Source organism: Puma concolor, chromosome C1 (assembly GCF_028749965.1).
Source record: "Puma concolor isolate L17-30 chromosome C1, mPumCon1.1.hap2, whole genome shotgun sequence".
In the NCBI taxonomy this organism is placed as follows: domain Eukaryota; kingdom Metazoa; phylum Chordata; class Mammalia; order Carnivora; family Felidae; genus Puma; species Puma concolor.
The window spans coordinates 162,936,797-162,955,523 of NC_141674.1; the positions used below are offsets into that span (position 1 = coordinate 162,936,797).

General features: G+C 41.4%; 1 non-coding gene and 1 pseudogene across 1 annotated transcript; both read right to left on the minus strand.

The window, feature by feature from the left end:
* Nucleotides 1-4,094: 4,094 nt before the first annotated feature.
* On the minus strand, nucleotides 4,095-4,166 carry TRNAQ-CUG (transfer RNA glutamine (anticodon CUG)). Its single transcript has one exon. It is a non-coding gene; the product is annotated as a tRNA-Gln (tRNA).
* A 2,088-nt stretch (nucleotides 4,167-6,254) lies between these two features.
* On the minus strand, nucleotides 6,255-6,571 carry LOC112866229 (dynein light chain roadblock-type 1-like; annotated as a pseudogene).
* Between the last annotated feature and the right edge of the window lie 12,156 nt (nucleotides 6,572-18,727).

The following is an 18,727-nucleotide window of genomic DNA, read 5'->3' on the forward strand; positions in this document are numbered from 1 at the left end:
GGAGAGAAAGAGACTCTTTCTCATCAGGCCAAGCGCAGAGCCCAATGTGGGGCTCAGTCTCATGACCCTGGGGTCATGACCTGAGCTGAAACCAAGAGTTGGACACTCAGTCAGCTGAGCCACCCGGGCGCCCCTGAAGTGAACACTTTAAATGGATGAATTGAATGGTAAGTGAATTATATCAGAATAAAACTGCTTTAAAATAAGAGTGTTTGGTAGGGCAAATGGCCAAGGACTAGGCAGATACCATATCCTCTTTATTTGTTTATCTTAATAAGTGCTTCCACATTTTACCCACTTTGCCAAATCCAAACTCTGAAATTTATCCTGGTATCCCCACTGTTTCAGTTTAATCGTCACCTGCTTCCCTGGTGCCAGCAGCGATGAGTGCAGTAGTTGGGTCAGGTGCCCATCCTCTGTGCTCCAATGGCAGCTCATGCATGAACATCTCATTTATTATTCCATATTATAATTGGGGCCTTGTTAGCAAGTCTCTGAGGGCCTTTCATTCCTAGCATCCTACCTGATGCTTTAGGTATCCACGGAGTTTTCTTATGTGGATGGGATGGGTGGATGGGATGGGATGAAGGGATGCATGAAAGGGAAAGACCATTGTCTATACCCATGACTACTGCCTGCTTTTAAATATCTTACTAATTCCCAGGGTGCCTGGGTGGCTCAGTTGGTTAAGTGTCTGACTTGATTTTGGCTCAGGTCACACATAATCTCACGGTTTGTGAGTTCGAGCCCTGCATCGGGCTCTGCTCTGACAGCACAGAGCCTGCTTGGGATTCCCTCTCTCTCCCTCCCTCTCTCTCTCTCTCTCTTTCTCTTTCTCTGTCTTTCTCTGTCTCTCTCTCTCCCTCCCTCTGCCCCTCTTCGTGTGCATGCATCCTCTCTCTCTCAAAAATAAATAAACTTTAATACAAAAAAAAAGAAATCTTACCAGTTCCCTGAAATAGGTGTGCCAGTGGGAGAATGAATGAAAAATAGGTAAATCAGTACAGCTCCACCCTTGTGACCTACTAAAGAATCCAAAACACAAATGATGTTAATGTGGTTTAGCCTGTTAACTATTGGAACAGTTGTGTGGGGCAACTAACAAACTTCCAACGACATGTCCTGTACTGTGATATACTCCTTGGGGTAAGGGCAGACTCAGTGCTAACAACACATTAGAGACCCAGTGTTTCTAGCCATTTCTCTTCTGTGCCAACCCCAGTGACTGAACGATCTGGCGCATGGTGGAAAGGCAGCAGGGTGGGAGAAGGAGAGTGGGGACAGAAATGGACTTCTCAGAGAGCAGCGATTGATTTGAAATACGAAACATCTTATTGATAAAAGCAAAGCCTAGACGGAAGGAAGCAGTTTGATATAGCACACTATCTGAAAAAAATCATGTGCATCTGTTTAGCACAATATACAGCATAATGACAGCAATCTTCCCTGTTTGTATCCATTCATCTGATTATACAGAGTAACAATTCTTTTAGTTACACATTTATTTACCCAAGGATTTTTTTAATGGATAATAAGTTAGTAAATCAGATAGCATGTGTTCTGGATAATACTTTAGTAAACTGTCTACCACACAAGACAGTTGCAATTCACATTTTATATAACATCCAGCGTTCTCTTAATACACATAGCACAATGGGAAGCTATGAGCAGCTCTTCAAGAAGGACAAAGCAGATTTTAATGATTATTTAATATTGTTTGATCTAGACACATATTATGTTGAAAAGCTACAGATTTCAGCCCTGCAATGCACCGCAGATGTGACAAGAAATGTGGACGTATTTGAAGTAGATAGATTCCAGTGGCCTTCTTTTGATGCAGTTGCCATGGCTGTTGGTACTAAAGTTTCCGGTCTTTGACTCAACGAATACATTATGAGCTTTTTCTAACTGGTGAGAATCCAAACTTGAACCCCAAAATGCATATATTGCTTCATGGCAAAATAATACTAAGGAAGAGAGGATAGGGTTTAACTTAGGTCATTGAAATATGATAACAAAAATATAAATAATTCTCTCTTTCTGAAGTGAACACAGAAGTCAACAAAATTCCTGGTCCTTTCCAGAATGTTGAGTGGGGTGGGAAGTCTCAACTGTTTAAGGCTTGAATTGGAGATGGGAAAAGGGCACTGCCGGGGAAAAAGCCTAGCTACTTCTCCCCCACCCACCCCATGCTGGAGTCAGACTGTCAGGAAAGCACAGCTGCTGTCCTTGCAAGGTCCACATGTAACGACGACCTCTGATGTATCCAACAATATCTACTTCCTCTGTGCCTCGTCACAAAGCTAGCTCATGGGGCATCTCAAGGTCATTAAGATGAGATCTCTTGTGGTCTTAATGCCACCTTGTCTATCTTATTTTAAAGAAAGTTCCTAGGGTTAGATTCCCCTTGCAGCCCACATTCGTAGGGTATCACTGGGAAGGGATACCAGAACCCTTATTATTCAGCAAGTCATTGAACAGGGAGCATTTGCAGGCACACTCTGGACTGCTTTGAGTCATTTCCTAAAGGGAGAAGAATCTACATGTTAGATCTGATCAGATACAGATAACAGGAAGACCTTTCTGTTCTTCTGATGTCGAGGCAATGGATATGGACTTGTTGCTCAAAACGTGGCATTCACACTTGGCTTGTTCTTGCACAGTCCCAGCAGACAAGCTCCTTAGCCAGGGACTCCATAGCTTCGCAAAGGCAATTCCTTGGGACAGAATGAAAAGACGTTGGATATTTGAGCTACTTTCTGGAAATAATTTAGCAAAATTACATTATAGAGTAATAAAACAATCGAAGATAGGGGTACCTGGCTGGCCCAGTCAGAAGAGCATGCAACTTGATCTTTGGGTAGTGAGTTTGAGCCCCACATTGAGTGTAGAGATTGCTGAAATAAGTAATTTTAAAATAAATTTTAAAAATTTAAATAATTTTTTTAAAAAAATGAAGATACATAGGAAAATAACTTGGCACTAATAGGTATTTACTCTTTACCAAGCATGTTCCACATACTTTCTCATCTAATAGTTACAGTGGCTTTATGGAAGCAGGGATTATCATCTCCCTTTTCCAGACAATGAAACAAGATTCAAATTTGCACAATCAATCAGGGACAATGCCAGTCTCTGAGCTCAGTGTTAGTTGACTCCAAAGCCTGTGTGGTTTCTCTGTACTAGTATGCTTCAAGCCTTGCTGCATAATACTATTCTCTGGGAGTTGAAAATACACCAGTGCCCCTATTCTACACCTAGAGATACTCAAGAAATTGGTCTGGGCTAGGGCCAGGGCATTAGCGTTTTCAAGAAACTCACCCAGTGATTCTACTAAGCAGCTAGGGTTAAGAACCACTGGGTCACACCATACTGCCCACAAAATTACAACTCCACTATAAGTTACATACGTTTACCTGAGCTACATAAGGTCACAACTGACAAGTATCACACAATCTGTGTTGGGGGACAGATAAGAAAATGTGGATGCCCTTGAACACAATTATCAATCTTTTCTATAAACTCCTCATGCATTAGACATTCCACAGGGAGATTTTGGACTACAGTTGAAAATCTGGCCTCTCTTTATTTTTTTTCCAATTCAGCAAGCATCTTAATGTTTTATTTTATTTTTTTTTTAATTTTTTTTTTACATTTATTTATTTTTGAGACAGAGACAGAGCATGAACGGGGGAGGGTCAGAGAGAGGGAGACACAGAATCTGAAACAGGCTCCAGGCTCTGAGCTGTCAGCACAGAGCCCGACGCAGGACTCGAACTCACGGACCGCAAGATCATGACCTGAGCCGAAGTCGGCCGCCCAACCGACTGAGCCACCCAGGCGCCCCGCATCTTAATGTTTTAAAGGTCATTGAGCTATGTTCTAGTAGTGGTTGTATTGTACCAAACCTATCCAAGGAACTCAAGAAAGGAAATGGTCAAATGAAACTATGTCTTTGACAATGGGGTAAAAAATTGGGTTAAAGTTTAAAACGTAGACATTTCCAATCATTAATTTCTTTTATTCATTTTCATAATCTCAAAACTCTTATTTGATTGGATCTGTGTCATTGTTGTTTTTTAGTAGGCTCCATGCTCCACATGAGACTTGAACTCATGACCCTGCGATTCAGAGTTGCATGCTCTACCAACTGAGCCAGCCCTGGATCTTTGTTTTAATAACTAGAATCTAGCTATTCACCTGGCAAGTTGTTCTGATGCTGCAAGAGTCCATTCTGTGGATGAGAAGTAGTAAACGCTCAATGGTATTAAACATAGACTTTTATTGAAAGCAGAACCAACCTCTTCATGGAACTTTTTTGTGGGTTTTTTGGTGCCACGAGTGCTTTCTTTTAACACATTAATACCATTTCTTTCCCCAAGGCTATGTGGGCCCTTTCTAAGGCACAAAAATTCCCCCCAAACCCCCATATAAGAGTTAAATGATGTAAGCATTGATTGTGGTTAGAAATATTAATGCTTATTGGAGGAAGTGCTCCAAAATGGTAACAGTGGCCATCCTTATTGATTAGAGGTACATGTAAAAAATATCCAAACTAAACCCAAACACATATTTTTTTAGATTTTTAAAACTGTTTATATCTGTGGTCCTATTTATCATTTTCTTGGAAGACAGTGACTCTGGGTCATTTTCAGGACTCTTTCCTTCCTTCCTTCCTTCCTTCCTTCCTTCCTTCCTTCCTTCCTTCCTTCCTTCCTTTGCTTCTTTTTTTCTTCTTTCCTTTCCCTTTCTTTTCTTTCTTCTTTCTTTCTTTCTTTCTTTCTTTCTTTCTTTCTTTCTTTCTTTTTTTCTTTCTTTTTTTCTTTTTCTTCTTTCCTTTCCTTTCCCTTTCTTTTCTTTCTTTCTTTTTAAAATTACATCTTAGTTCAATGACTTGCTCTAATGAAAGCTTTTTATTTTAAACATATGGGAGCAGAGATTAAAAGCACTGGCATTTTTGCTGAAAATCTTCTAAAATGAACAAATATGCTTCCAAAGCTTTCTCAGACTTCAATCTCTTTGAACTACTCTGTTTCAATATACATATACATACATATATGTGTAGATCTATATTATATATGTATTTTTTACCTGATTCTGATTCCAGATTTCATTGAAGAAACAAAAGCTAAAGCATTACGTATGGTTTAACAAGGAGGAAGTTAAGTGAAAATAAGGAGGCTTAATTCCCACAAAAAAGCTTTTAATATCACACAGTATCAGGATTAGGAAAATGGACACTGCAGCCAGAATGCCTGTAGTTGATCCTGGTCACATGACCTCAGTAAACATCTTTACCTCATCTGCCTCAATTTCTTCATCTGCAAATGGGACCAGTATTTGGTAACTTCCCAGTGGGGTTCCTGTGAGGATTAAATAAGTTAATACATGAAAAGTGCTTGGAACACAACCTAGCACATGATAAGTGCTCAATATATGATAGATATTACTATTATTATCATTATCATTATTATTATCATTATTATTATTATTTTAGACGGAATAGGTACTTTGATCGATGGCAAAGCTAGTAAAATTGTGCAAAATCTAATGTGGATAGCCTATGTTTAGAAAAAAATTTTCACTCTCAATTGAGTGTTCCTAAGCAAGGAGGGGGCTCACAGGACACAGGCAGTAGGGAGTGGAGAGCAGCTGACAGTTTCTTCTCCTTGCTTCAGGGCCATGCAAAAACTTCAGTTGTTTTGTTTTTTGTCTCTGGATGCTGCTGGGAACTTCGGTAGATACTGGAGACAGGTTCAGAGTTTTATCCTGTTGACCAGCAGTTTACATTCCTGGCCAGGGCCAAAGGCTAGGATTTTAGCAAGAAACGACACTCTGAGCCTGGACTTGGACAGCAGCAAGATCTTTGACTTTGGGTACAGAAGGGTTGCTGCACATTTTCTTCCTTTCCTCCCTCGCCTCTTCTTTCCTCCCCATTTTCCTTTCTTCTTTTCTTTCTTTATCATTCTTTCTCTCCTTTTTAGCATTTCAGTTATTTTTAGTTAAAGAAAAACAGCCTTTTCCAAGGGTGACAAATTGAACAGAAGGAAGCACGGTGTGGGCTGCTCAGAGCTCTTGCTTCAGGATCTGGAGGCGAAGAAAGAAGGCCCTCCCAAGAACTCAGGGTGATTGGCCAGCAGAGGGATGACTTTGATGACTTTGGTCACTGGATTTGTCGAAGTAGGCTCTAAAGGTGGTTTTCACCTGTGAGTTTGTTGACATGATTAATATTATAATTCTTGGAGGCTATTCAATTAAGGAATGATGCAGGAAGCCAAGAGCGTGGATTCAGTTGGATTCTGAATCACACTCAGGAAATCATCTTAATCTGGTATAACCATAATTTCATTTTTCTTGGGGCAAATTCAAAGGAAGTTGAGGTCATTCTGGGGGTCAATTTCATGCATGGTGCTCCGGGCATTTAGGTGAGGTTGTGCATGAAGTTGGCATACTGTGCGGTGGTGGGATTGTCCATGGTGCTCTTGATGGGAAGGCCTGTCCTCACCACCATGATTCCATGTACTCCTTTCTTTCTCTGAAGTGGCTTCAGTGTCTCCTCTACCTCTGCCATCTCCCACTGATTGGGTAGTTCTGTGACACTGGCACTCAGCCGCTCATTCTCTTTCTTTTAAAAAATTATCAGTTCTAAAAACAGATCCCTTTATCTCCCTGTTCGATCAGTAAAAAGCATCGGGTAAAAATGGAATCAGTTAACTAAAACATTAATTCTATTGCTAATGTAGCGAACAGCACACACTGCTTGTTCAGTGGTGGTGTTCTGCAGTATGTATGGTAGTACTGTGGGGTCTCCCTGGGAGATGAACCCCCAAACATGCACAGACACAGAGTTCTTCCCCACATTTCCCCCTCCCCCTCCCGCTCCCCCTCCTCCTCCTCCTCCAGCCTGCTGAGGGGTACGGGTGTTGAAGGAGAAGTTGCTAGCTCTTTTGCTTAGGATTTCTCACCTTACTCCAGCTTGGAGGGCCCCTTAGAGACCCTGGGCTCTGAAGGGATGCATTTCTTATATTTTTATCAGCTTTCACTTAGCTACTGCATTAGATTACAACATTCTTTGTAGCAACATTAAATATCAGAATAAAAATGATTTTCAAAAATACCCCTCATGTCTTCTCTTATAACTTGGACCACATTTTGAGTGCGTGCAGCTAAGTCCAAGGCATTCTTTCTTTGGCTGTATGTTCAGATGTCTTGTCTTCATTATGGAACAGCCCCACACAAGCCCCAAATTGCTCATATTTCACTTTTACGTCTTTCAGTTCACTTAGTATATTATTCTTAAATCATCTATTAAAATTCTTGACTAAGTTTCCTTTAATTTTTGCCTCTACACTTGATATTCCCTCTGCCCTAAAGCTTATACTCATTTTCTCCTTAAAGAAATACAGTAGGCCTAAATGATCTTGTTTCCGTGTATATTCCCCCCGTGATAGGTTGTTCTTTTAGTGACTACCAGTCCTGGGCTCTCCACCTACCTTAGGATAGAGAAACTTAAATGTCATTGCCCATGTTTGGTCGAGGACCAGTAAATCTGATTAGTCACAATTAAGTCATCAGACCAGGAACCAAGAAAAAGGGCTTAAAAATGAAGGATGAAGCCATCTTTTATTAGAATATAGGTTCTTGGGGTCTGGATGGATCTCAGAAATAAATGAGATGTGTCTGGACGTTTGCTAGATGAAGAAACCAAAGACCTAGGAGGTTACTTCTCCTGGTCAAGTGCCACACAAATAGTGGTGAAGTTAGAACTGAAGTCTAAGTGGGGCACCTGGGTGGCTCAGTCAGTTAAGTGCCCAACTCTTGATCTCAGGTCACGATTGTCCAGCTCTTTATCTTGGCTCAGGTCATGATCTCACGGCTCATTGGTTTGAGACCCACATTGGACTCTGTGCTGACAGCCCCAGGCCTGCTTGGGATTCTCTTTCTCACCCTCTCTCTCTGTCCCTCCCTGGCGTGCGCACTCGCTCTCTCTCTCTCAAAATAAACCAATAAACTTAAAAAAAAAAAAAAGAACTGAAGTCTAAGTTTCTGGACATCTCCTAGCATAGCACTTTCATTCATTCATTTGTTCATTATCTTCTTTCTTTCCTTCCTTCCTTCCTTCCTTCCTTCCTTCCTTCCTTCCTTCCTTCAGTATTTATTCATGCCTATCGTGTACATGTTTTCATAATAAATAGGGGACCAATAGTAATTTATTTTTGGAATTAAACACATGGACAAACATGATCTGACAAGTAGGAGAGTACTAAATAGACACATAGAAATAAGAACAACTCTGGAAAATCTGATTAGGGTGGTCACTGTCACTATAGTGTAACACTTCATTGTAACACACACCACACCACCTTTGCTGTAATACTATAGAATCTTGATCCAAAACAAGGCAAAAAGAACCAAAGGACAATAACAAAGTACACATACACTTTCAAACCCATACACAGAGATGGAGCTGCCTTAGATGTAATACGGCAGACAATTAGTACACTGACATTTTGGCAAAATTTCCAGGCATTTCCATAAACCCTTTTTGGATTCTTTTTCCCTCCAGCTCAGCAAGACGGTCACATTCTTCTGGGCCTCAGACAAACAATAGCCTCCAAATGACATTTAAGAACAACCCCCTAGCATGACAACGGAGGCTCAACCCGTCTCGGAAAAAGGAAGGTCACCATATGCCCCGTGCTCTTTGTGTACGGCCTCGCTGCCATTTTACAGCTGCCTTAGCCTTTTTATTTTACTTTGGAAGACAAGGGCTCAACTAAAATGCACAAAGGGGATTTAGGATTAAGCATCATCTTCTGTCTCTCTAACCTGTAACCTCTTTCATCCTAACAAAGGTGGGAGGAGCTGAAGAGAGAGCTGGGGCTAGCAGGAGGAGGGCCAGGAGGAAACCAGCAGACAATGGTGGGGAGTGCAGGGGAGAGAGCCATCTTTTCTAAACTTGCTGTCCCTCTCACCCTCATTTTTTCTTCATCATACAGAAGCACCATCTGTTCACAGACTCGATGTGTCTGCATTTGTTTTCCTCAGTAACAGCTTATATAGGAAGCAGATTATGAAGGGAGCAAATATGCCACCAACTGGATCAGTGACTATACATTGTTCATGCCCCTTAAAACTTTGCAGAAACACTGCAGCAGGCTCTGTGTGGGTCCTGACCCGTTCCTGGCTCCGGTGTGCTGACCTTGATTAGTACCACCTGACTTGGTTTAGCCCCTTTTATGCTAAAACCCCTCAGGGTTTATGCACTTGATTTATACTATATTTTAAAGTAGGCTTCAATGAGGTTTTCAAAATTTTTTCTAGCGTGCTAGCTTCACAAGAGCATAAACAATTTGAGAACAGGGAGTTTTCTGTCTGTTTGTTTGCTGTATGCCCTTTTCTCTGGTCAACCACACAATTGACTTTATAATATGTTGACATTTGGCAAAATTTCCAGGCATTCTTTTTAATATGTAGACTTATTTGATCATACTTTCAGAACTAACGTGAGAATAAGTTACAGGAGAGAGAAGTGGTTATAGATATCAAAATACCACTTTTTGCTACCTCAAAATAGAAAAGATAATACTGTACATTTTTAGGCATCCCTGAAGAAATGATCCAGGTACAGTGATCTTCACACTGGGTCAGAGTATGTCCCAGTTATGTGACTCTGACATGCAAAAAGACCCACATACAATTCCATACAGCTGATATACTCAAGATTACATCCTCAGATATCATCGGACATTTTAGTTATTTAAAAATTTTCAGCTATGCATAATGCTGCGTCAAATCTTTAAGCATGGAGCTTTTTCTATTTTTAGAATTATTTTCTTAGGCTGTATTATAGGAAGTGGAAGTATAAAATCAAATGAGGGGCGCCTGGGTGGCGCAGTCGGTTAAGCGTCCGACTTCAGCCAGGTCACGATCTCACGGTCCGTGAGTTCGAGCCCCGTGTCAGGCTCTGGGCTGATGGCTCAGAGCCTGGAGCCTGTTTCCGATTCTGTGTCTCCCTCTCTCTCTGCCCCTCCCCCGTTCATGCTCTGTCTCTCTCTGTCCCAAAAAATAAATAAACGTTGAAAAAAAATAAAATGAGTGATTTTGTTTTTGTTTTTGTTTTTTTAATTTAAATTCAAGTTAACATATAGCATAGTATTGGTTTCAGGAGTAGAATTCAGTGATTCATCACTTACATACAATACCCCTGGCTCATTCCAGCAAGTGCCCTCCTTAATGCCCATCACCCATTTAGCCCATCCCCTCACCCAGCATCCTCCAGCAACCTTCAGCTTGTTCTCTGTATTTAAGGGTCTCTTATGGTTTGCCTCCCTCTCTCTTTTTATCTTATTTTATTTTTCCTTCCTTTCCTCTATGTTCATCTGTTTTGTTTCTTAAATTCCACATAAGTGAAATCATACATTTGTTTTTCTCTGACTGACTTATTTTGCTTAGCATAATGTACTTTATTCATGTTCTAGCCACGTTATTTCCTTCTTTTTGATCACTGAGCAATATTCCATTGTATATATACACCACATCTTGTTTATCCCTTCATTAGTCAGTGAACACTTGGACTCTTTCCATAATTTGGCTATTGCTGATAGCGCTGCTATAAACATTGGGGTGCATGTGTCCCTTCAAATCAGCATTTTTGTATCCTTTGGATAAATACCTAGTAGTGCGATTGCTGGATCATAGGGTAGTTCTGTTTTTAACTTTTTGAGGAATCTCCATACTATTTTCCAGAGTGGCTGCACCAGTTTGCATTCCCACCAGCCATGCAAAAGTGTCTCCCTTTCAAATAAGCGATATTTTGAATTTAATTTTCAAACTCTACTATTGAAGAAAAGCTTACTATTTTGAGTAAGGATATGAAAGTCAGGACCACTGATGCATCATTGCATTTATATACTTTCACCCAAACTTTATTGAATAGCCTTGGTATATCACTTTACTAGTTTTCAGCTGTCAAACAAAATTTAATGTTTATTTCCCTGAAATATCCTTAAGATCTAGGAATATAAATTGCCATTAAAATTATTCCTTATTTTTCTTAGAAATTCAGTGAACATTTAGGGGTGCCTGGGTGGCTCAGTCGGTTGAGCATCGGCTCTTGATGTTAATTCAGGTCATGATCTCACCGTTGTGAGTTTGAGCCCCGCGTTGGGCTCTGTGCTGATAGCACAGAGTCTGCTTGGGATTCTCTTTCCCCCCCTCTCTCTGCCACTTCCTTGCTCGTGCTCTCTCTCAAAATAAATAAATAACCTTAATTAAAATAAAAAATTCAGTGAACACTTAAACACTTTGCTAGAGAATATGAGTGAGTAGATTGGATACTTACTTAAAACTTAAATGTACTATTCTGGCATATTATAATACATTCCGTACACACCATAAATTGACTAGACATCAAATTATAGAAGTGCAATAAAGAATTGTGAAATTTTAAGCTCTAAATGTCACGGATTAATAATTATATACTGATTTTTTTAAACAGCTAAATTTAACTCTGTTATAATTTTTTATCCTATTTCATATTTCCTTGGAGATTTTTACTGTGTTTTAAAAATTTAAATTAGATTAGTGGAGCAGAAAAATCTCAGGATGTCCATTTTAAGTTGAAATTGCCATGTGGATTCCAAGAGTTATTTTAAGTTGAACTACTTGTGGTACTCGAACTTTTTCTTCGGTGAATACATCTAATTGCCTTGTGCTAATAATGTACACTTCTTGCTTAACAATTTATCTTTCATTACACTTGAGCATAGGCATTCTTTTGTTTGAAAGGAGCTTTTATTTTTCACCCAAAATTTTCTGCATATAAAATATGTGCACAGGACAACTTTAGTGACGTATCACAGTGGCCAGGCTTAATCACAAATATGCTGCTGTATCACTGAGTCTCATTCCTATGTGTCCTGTTGGCACAAGTCCATGCTCTGACAATCTACCGATAAGCATAAAACCCTGTAACTTCTCACAGAATGACCTTGACCATTCCAATGTAAAGCTTATTATAATTAATGTAATAGCTCCCAGTTATCAGACAGAAGGTAGTCTCTGGGCAAGATTGTGAATTTTCATTAAATCTTCTATTTTCCCCAACTTGACTTTTCTTGGATCTGCTCTAATTTCTTTTGAGTTCCGAACCCATGCTAGTGTGCATGCCTGAGATAGGACTGTGTAGAGCTAATGAGTTGGGGGGGGGGGGTTGTGGAGAAGACCTGTCACAGTGTCCCTATTGAGCAAGGAAGCAGAGGTATTTTTCAACCATTCTGGCCAAGGGTTCCAGTGCTTAAACACAGGAGGGGAGGGGCACCTGGGTGGCTCAGTTGATTAAGTGTCTGACTTTGGTTCAAGTCATGATGTCAAAGTTCATGGGTTCAAGCCCCACGTCAGGCTTTGTGCTAACAGCTCAGAGCCTGGAGCCTGTTTCAGATTCTGTGTCTCCCTCTCTCTCTACTCCTACCCTGCTCGTGTGTGTGATCTCTCTGTCTCTGTCTCTGTCTCTCTCTCAAATATATAAACATTGAAAAAAAAATAAACACAGGAGGGGATCAGATGTGTCCCTTTAAAGTCTTTTGTCTCTATCAGCTCAGAGTGTAAATACAGTGATAGAGGCACACCCAGGGTGTTATGCAAGCCCAGAATCACCTCTTGGGGTCCCTTACACACCTACAGATTTCTTTTACTTTTCCAGAAGTTTGGAAAAACAGAACCCACTGTTCACTGCATCCATCCTATACTGGAGAGTATTGCAAGTGGGAGTATGAATTCCTGCTGCTCATGTCCACAAACAAAGCATCTGCTCTTTCTCTTTGGATGACACCTCACAGAGGTACTCCAGACTTCTCCTTTCTCCTTAAGCCCCAGTCTCTCCGACAAGCATTCCTTTTGACCCACTTGAATTTGAGTGCACGTGATGTCCCTTGGATGTTTTCTTCTCTGTCACTCACTCATCTTTCCAGGCCTAAGCCCAAAACATTCTCTTACCAACTTCGCTTCCTACTCTGCATTATAGCTAATCTGCTACAGGGGAATGGTAGGTAGATTAACTCCACGGTGCTCACACAGATTCTGCTGCAAGGACCTGGAATGTGCTTCTTATGACTCCTGCCAGTCTTTCCCAGGGAATTGCCCTGGGCCAGGGTTATGCCCTTGGCCTGATGCTGCCTGCATGCAGTGACTGGCCAAAGAAAGGAAGAGGGAAATAGGGTCACCAGCCTTGGCCACCTGCCACCATATCACAGTTCAGTCCTTCCGCCTGCCAGTCCTTCTCCTTTCTCTCCCTCACAGGTGGCTGCTGCTGAGAACTGTGCCCCCACAAAACTTCTTGCATGCAAATCTCAGAGTCTTATGGTCTGTTTCCAGGGAATCTGATCTGTGACGGGGCATAATTTAGGTGCTACCATATGCTACTTTGTAACAAGATCATTTTTATTGATTATACCATTTTTATTTTTTAATGTATTAAAAAATAAATTTTTTAAATTATTAAAAAATAAATTTTAATTGTATTAAAAAAAATTTTTTAATGCAATCTTCACCCCCCAACGTGGCACTTGGACTCCAGAGATCCTGAGATCAAGGTTCAGGATCTGCTCTGCTGACCAAGCCAGCCAGGAGCCCCCTGATTATGCCATTTTTAGGTGATGCTAGATCTCCACAGGGACCAATAAATAGTTTTGAACCAATAGAGAATTAAGACAGACAAGTTAGGCAAGTATGGGATCAAAACATCACCTTTATTACCAAGAAAGCTGATTCCAGGAATAGGACCTATATCTGTAGAAATTAGATGGAAACACCTCTGTTATCAGCCACAGCGGTGCTGGACCAAAGCCAGCCCCACAGAACGCGCACAGGTGGGCACAGAGGAAGAAGGCAGGCCTTTCCAGAGGATGACTGAGGCTTTGCGCTTTGTCTCAAATGCATCCATGAGTTCATCACTTCACCTTCCCCGGGGAGGAAGGAATTGAGAGGTGAGCCCAGGAATGTTATGCTAGGTAGCTTCCTACCTATGGGGTGGGGAAACAATTCTCTCCTCAATAGGTGACAATCTCCCTTTTGAATTCTTGGAAATTTAGTCCTTTAACAGATAATTTTCAAATATCACTAATACCTACCATGTGACAGGCACTGTTTTAGGGAACCCAGATGTGAACAACAGGCAAAACTCCCTGTCCTTGTGGACGTTACAGTCTAGTGGGGGACACAGAGAATAAACGAGGGAAATAAGGAAAATATAAAGTGGGAAGGGTGGTTAGGAGTGAGCAAGAGAAACCATAAAGTGGGGAAGGGCAAATGAGGGATTGTGAGGAATGGTGCTTTCACACGGAGAAAGCCTCCCACCACTTGAGTACAAGGGGACTGGGGAGTTCGTATCTGCCAGTGGAACTGTGCTACCCATTCCAATTCACATCCCCTCTGACATTCCCTCTCTCCCAGATTCTTACTGCTCTGCAACATGAGCGTGTACTGCAGCCTTGCAGCCTTCTAGTCCATCCTTTTCAGGGGCAACTATAGTAGGTGGCCTTGACTGTGGCCTTGAAGATATGAGCATTCTAGGTGTTTACCCCTGGCAGAAGGTCAGCATTCCTTCTCTGTCTGCAGGCTTGCTCTTTGCCAGACCCCGGTGCTGGTCTAGCTGGCTGTGACTCAGTCAGCTCTGAAGGGACTTGTACCACCTAAATCCAGTTAGAGGTCAGCTCATGCAGCTACATTTGTAGTTTCATCTTTGCTGCTGTAATATGAACCCCGGAACGAGAGATTCTGTCAGCAGTTGGAAATTAGGAATGGATTGGGGGAGTCCTGGCATGGTGGATATTTCTCACTTTGTGTTCCTCCTGCCTTCTGGCAATAGCCCCCCTTTCTTGGGGGGAGCTGTTTTCTCTACCCTATATGGATCAAATGGGGAATTTATACTTTTACATGATCCCACTTGCCTGTACATAGTGTTTAGTCAAAAGGTAGGCCCGTGGCCAAGCAGGACTAATCATGGAAGTCACTGCTCTGGCCACAGTGACCTGTCCCGAGTGGGTGACTCAAGAAACCAATCAAACTCCCCTAGGGTTTCAATAACTAAACCTGGGTGGTAGAGAACTTTTTTCTCTTGAGGAGAAGCTGGGAGATGTGAGTCCATAGCTGCGGCAGCCATGCCTCTGTTCTGTGAAGAAAACTGGACTGTGGTAGGAGAGAAAGAAGCCAGTCTTCAGAGAGAGGAAGAGATGAGAGTGTGACTAGCCTGAATCCCTGGCTCCAGGAGTCTCTAGCCACACTCCTGCCCTTTAGGTCCTTGAGCGAGTACCTTCCCATTTTCTCCTTAGTGGGGTCGGGTTGGGTCTGTCACTTGGAATCAACAGAGTCATGACCGCCATACTTGGAAGAACCCAGAGAGTTCAGGCTAGCTTCCCTACATCTTCTCCCTACCTTCTTTGGAGGATTACTTCTTCCATGAAGCTTTCTCCGACTGTCCCAAGTAGAATCGACTCTTCCTCCCTCCTTTGTGCCCACACAGCTCTCCCATTTCTTCATTCTCATTTCTTGTCTTTGTGGGGCTTATAATCCATAGTGTACTTACTGGTTTACCCACCTTTTCCCACTTAGAGGGTAGAGATTGGTCTTCCTCTTGTTTGTATTCCCACAGTTGGCACATAGGTGCTTAGTATACGTTTGTTTGTTGATTGTAATGAATACATGGATGGACAGATAGATAAGTACCACCATCATTCAGCAGGTGCCTCTATATGCTGGTCCTTTAGTGAAGATTTCAAAATCCAGAGATTCTCTGGGCATTGAATTAATTCTGAGATATTGGAGAGATTTTGAGATCTCTTTCCCTCCCTCTCCCCCTCCCTTTCCCCTGCTCCCTCTCTGTCTCCCCCTCTATCTCTCCCTCCCTCTCTCCTTCACTCTCTCCCTTTTTTCCTCCCTCCCTCACTCTCCTTCTCCCTCTGCCTCTGCCTCTCTCTCTCTCTTTTTCACACACATCTCATTTATGGCATTCACTTCTTTCTGATTTTTTTGGTCTTTTGCATAGAGATCATGTACCTTTTAAGAGCAAGAGTCATATTTTATTCATTTTTGCACCTACTAGGGCACCCAGAAGTGCCTCTAGTGCCTAGAGGAAATGGAGTTAAATATTTTTTGGGTAAAGCATTTGCAATTTGGGTTTATCTAGTTCAGATCATTTACACAGGTTTCTCCAAAGAGGTTTGTATGGCAAGTCATTGGCTTCTTCATTTTCAGATAAATTTTATATGTAATAGCATTAATGAATATTGTGAAAAGACAAAGGGATCTATGCACAATACCACAGTATTACGTCCAGTGTATGTATAACTACTCCATGTGGCAGGATACTCCTCAAGAAACATCAATTGGTGGGACACTTCTTCCTCGTGTGGACTGTCTAGCATATTGACCCATCCTTCCAAATGCCAGCAGGTCCCTCCATCGTTGTGGCAAATCAAAAATGCCGAGATAGTTAATTCCTTTTAAAGTTAGCCACTTTACCACCTTGATGCATATAATTCCACTTTTCAATCCACATGTGTATAAATAAAAATAGCATCATGCTATATGTTCTGTTGTGTAACCTGCATTGCCTCTTAACAATATATTATAAACATCTCTTTGTTGGTGATAGAGACATTTATCTAACATTATCTTTAATGGCTGGCACATTATTTTATTGTCTGAATGTACTCTAATTTATTTCCTCAATCCCCTATTGCTGGGACTTTTGGTTGCTCCCAATATTCATGATTATTAACAGAACTGCAGTGAACTTCCTTGTTACACCTTTTCATAATCCATCATTGTTTATTTATGATGATAAGCTCCTAGAGTGGAATGTACATTTTAAAATCTTTTGAGACATACTTACAAATGCCCTTCCCCAGAGCCTTTGGTTTGAGTTGCTTTTATAGCTTTCCTTGTAGCCATTGAACCAACTCCTTGTCACCCTTTGGTGACTCCAACGTAGTGCCAAGGGAACCCTATTTTCCCCAGACCTTCTCAAAGTCTCTCCCAAGTCCCCAAATTAATTCTAGTTTTTTACCACAATTTTTCCTCAGAGTGACCTGTTTTGTTGTTTAAGGACCACCCTGAAATTATTGGGGTACAGAGACACAAGAACTATTTTAAAAGTCAGGAAAAGTAGAAAAACCTATAGAGAGCTTCACAGGCATGCCATAGGATAAATGGAGGTTGATCATTATGTCTCTTACATATTATTTTGAGTATACTCATTATATAGCTTTAAAATGCTATTTTGAAATGCCACATGTTACTACTTAAGATGTAAACAACTCATTCTAGGTTAAAAACTGTATGGTCAGAAGGCTTCAAAAATAGTAACTCTATGGCTAGAAGGCTTCAAAAGTAATGCCCGATGTACAGTTTTGAAATATGGAACACCATTGCTGTTCACCAGCAGGCCTGAGGCAGCCAGTACAGTCAAAAGCTGACACGCCTGTGCCTCTCATGGAAGCTTCTAGAGCACAACTAGGTAAGGCAAGACTTGGACCCAAAGTCCTATGCTCAGTTGACTCACAGCCACTACTTATCTCTACGTGAAGTCAAAATACAGATGCCAAAATTTCACTTTCCCCAATTTTCTGTTTTTGCTAATTGCATTTACCTTGCTCTTTTCCTTTATATTCTACACATGTTTGACATTTTAAAAAGGTGTTTTAGCCTCTGAGTTTAAGCAAATTGGTCCACAGAACTCCCCAGTGAGTAGCAAGCTCAGCGTTAATATTCATGGTGTCCTAAATGTTAACATTACCGTCAAAGCAGCTTGGTTTGCCTGGGCTCCAGCTAAGTTTAAATTGTATTTACGGAGTTACTTGCTTTTTTGTGTGTGTGAGTCAGAATATCCAGCTAAACTTGGTCAGCTCTTTCACTACTATTCTTCACATAGGACAGTTAAATTATAATGTTATTTTTTTTTTCAACGTTTTTATTTATTTTTGGGACAGAGAGAGACAGAGCATGAATGGGGGAGGGGCAGAGAGAGAGGGAGACACAGAATCGGAAACAGGCTCCAGGCTCTGAGCCATCAGCCCAGGGCCTGACGCGGGGCTCGAACTCACGGACCGCGAGATCGTGACCTGGCTGAAGTCGGACGCTTAACCGACTGCGCCACCCAGGCGCCCCTATAATGTTACTTTTAAAAGCAAAGAATCCATAGTAGGTTTGTGTTTGTACAAGAGAATGCTTTTCTGCCAGAGGTGAGGATCTTCTGGGCCTTATGTTCTGGAATGCCTTCTTTAGTAAAGAAGAGTAAACAAATCTCTGAAATTATTGGAGAATGGTTCTTTCATTTTGGTTTTTAAAAAATGCTTGCTTATTTAATATTCTGTTAATGAGAAGGCATAGAGGACAACCAAAGTTGAGAGGATTGATAACAAAATGTGTAGCATACTATTCACTGAAAAGTAACTCTGAGGGCACCTGGGTGGCTCAGTCAGTTAAGTGTCTGACTCTTGATTTCGGATCAGGTTGTGATCTCACAGTGTGTGAGTTCCAGCCCTGTTTCAGTCCCTACACTGACAGGCTGACAGCACAGGGCCTGCTTGGGATTCTCTCCCTCCCTCCCTCTCTCTCTATGCCCCTCACCTGCTTGTGCCTGTGCTGTCTCTCTCTGTCTCTCAAAATAAATAGGCATTAAGAAAAAAAGTGACTCTGAAAAACAAGGTCCTGATACTTTATCAACACT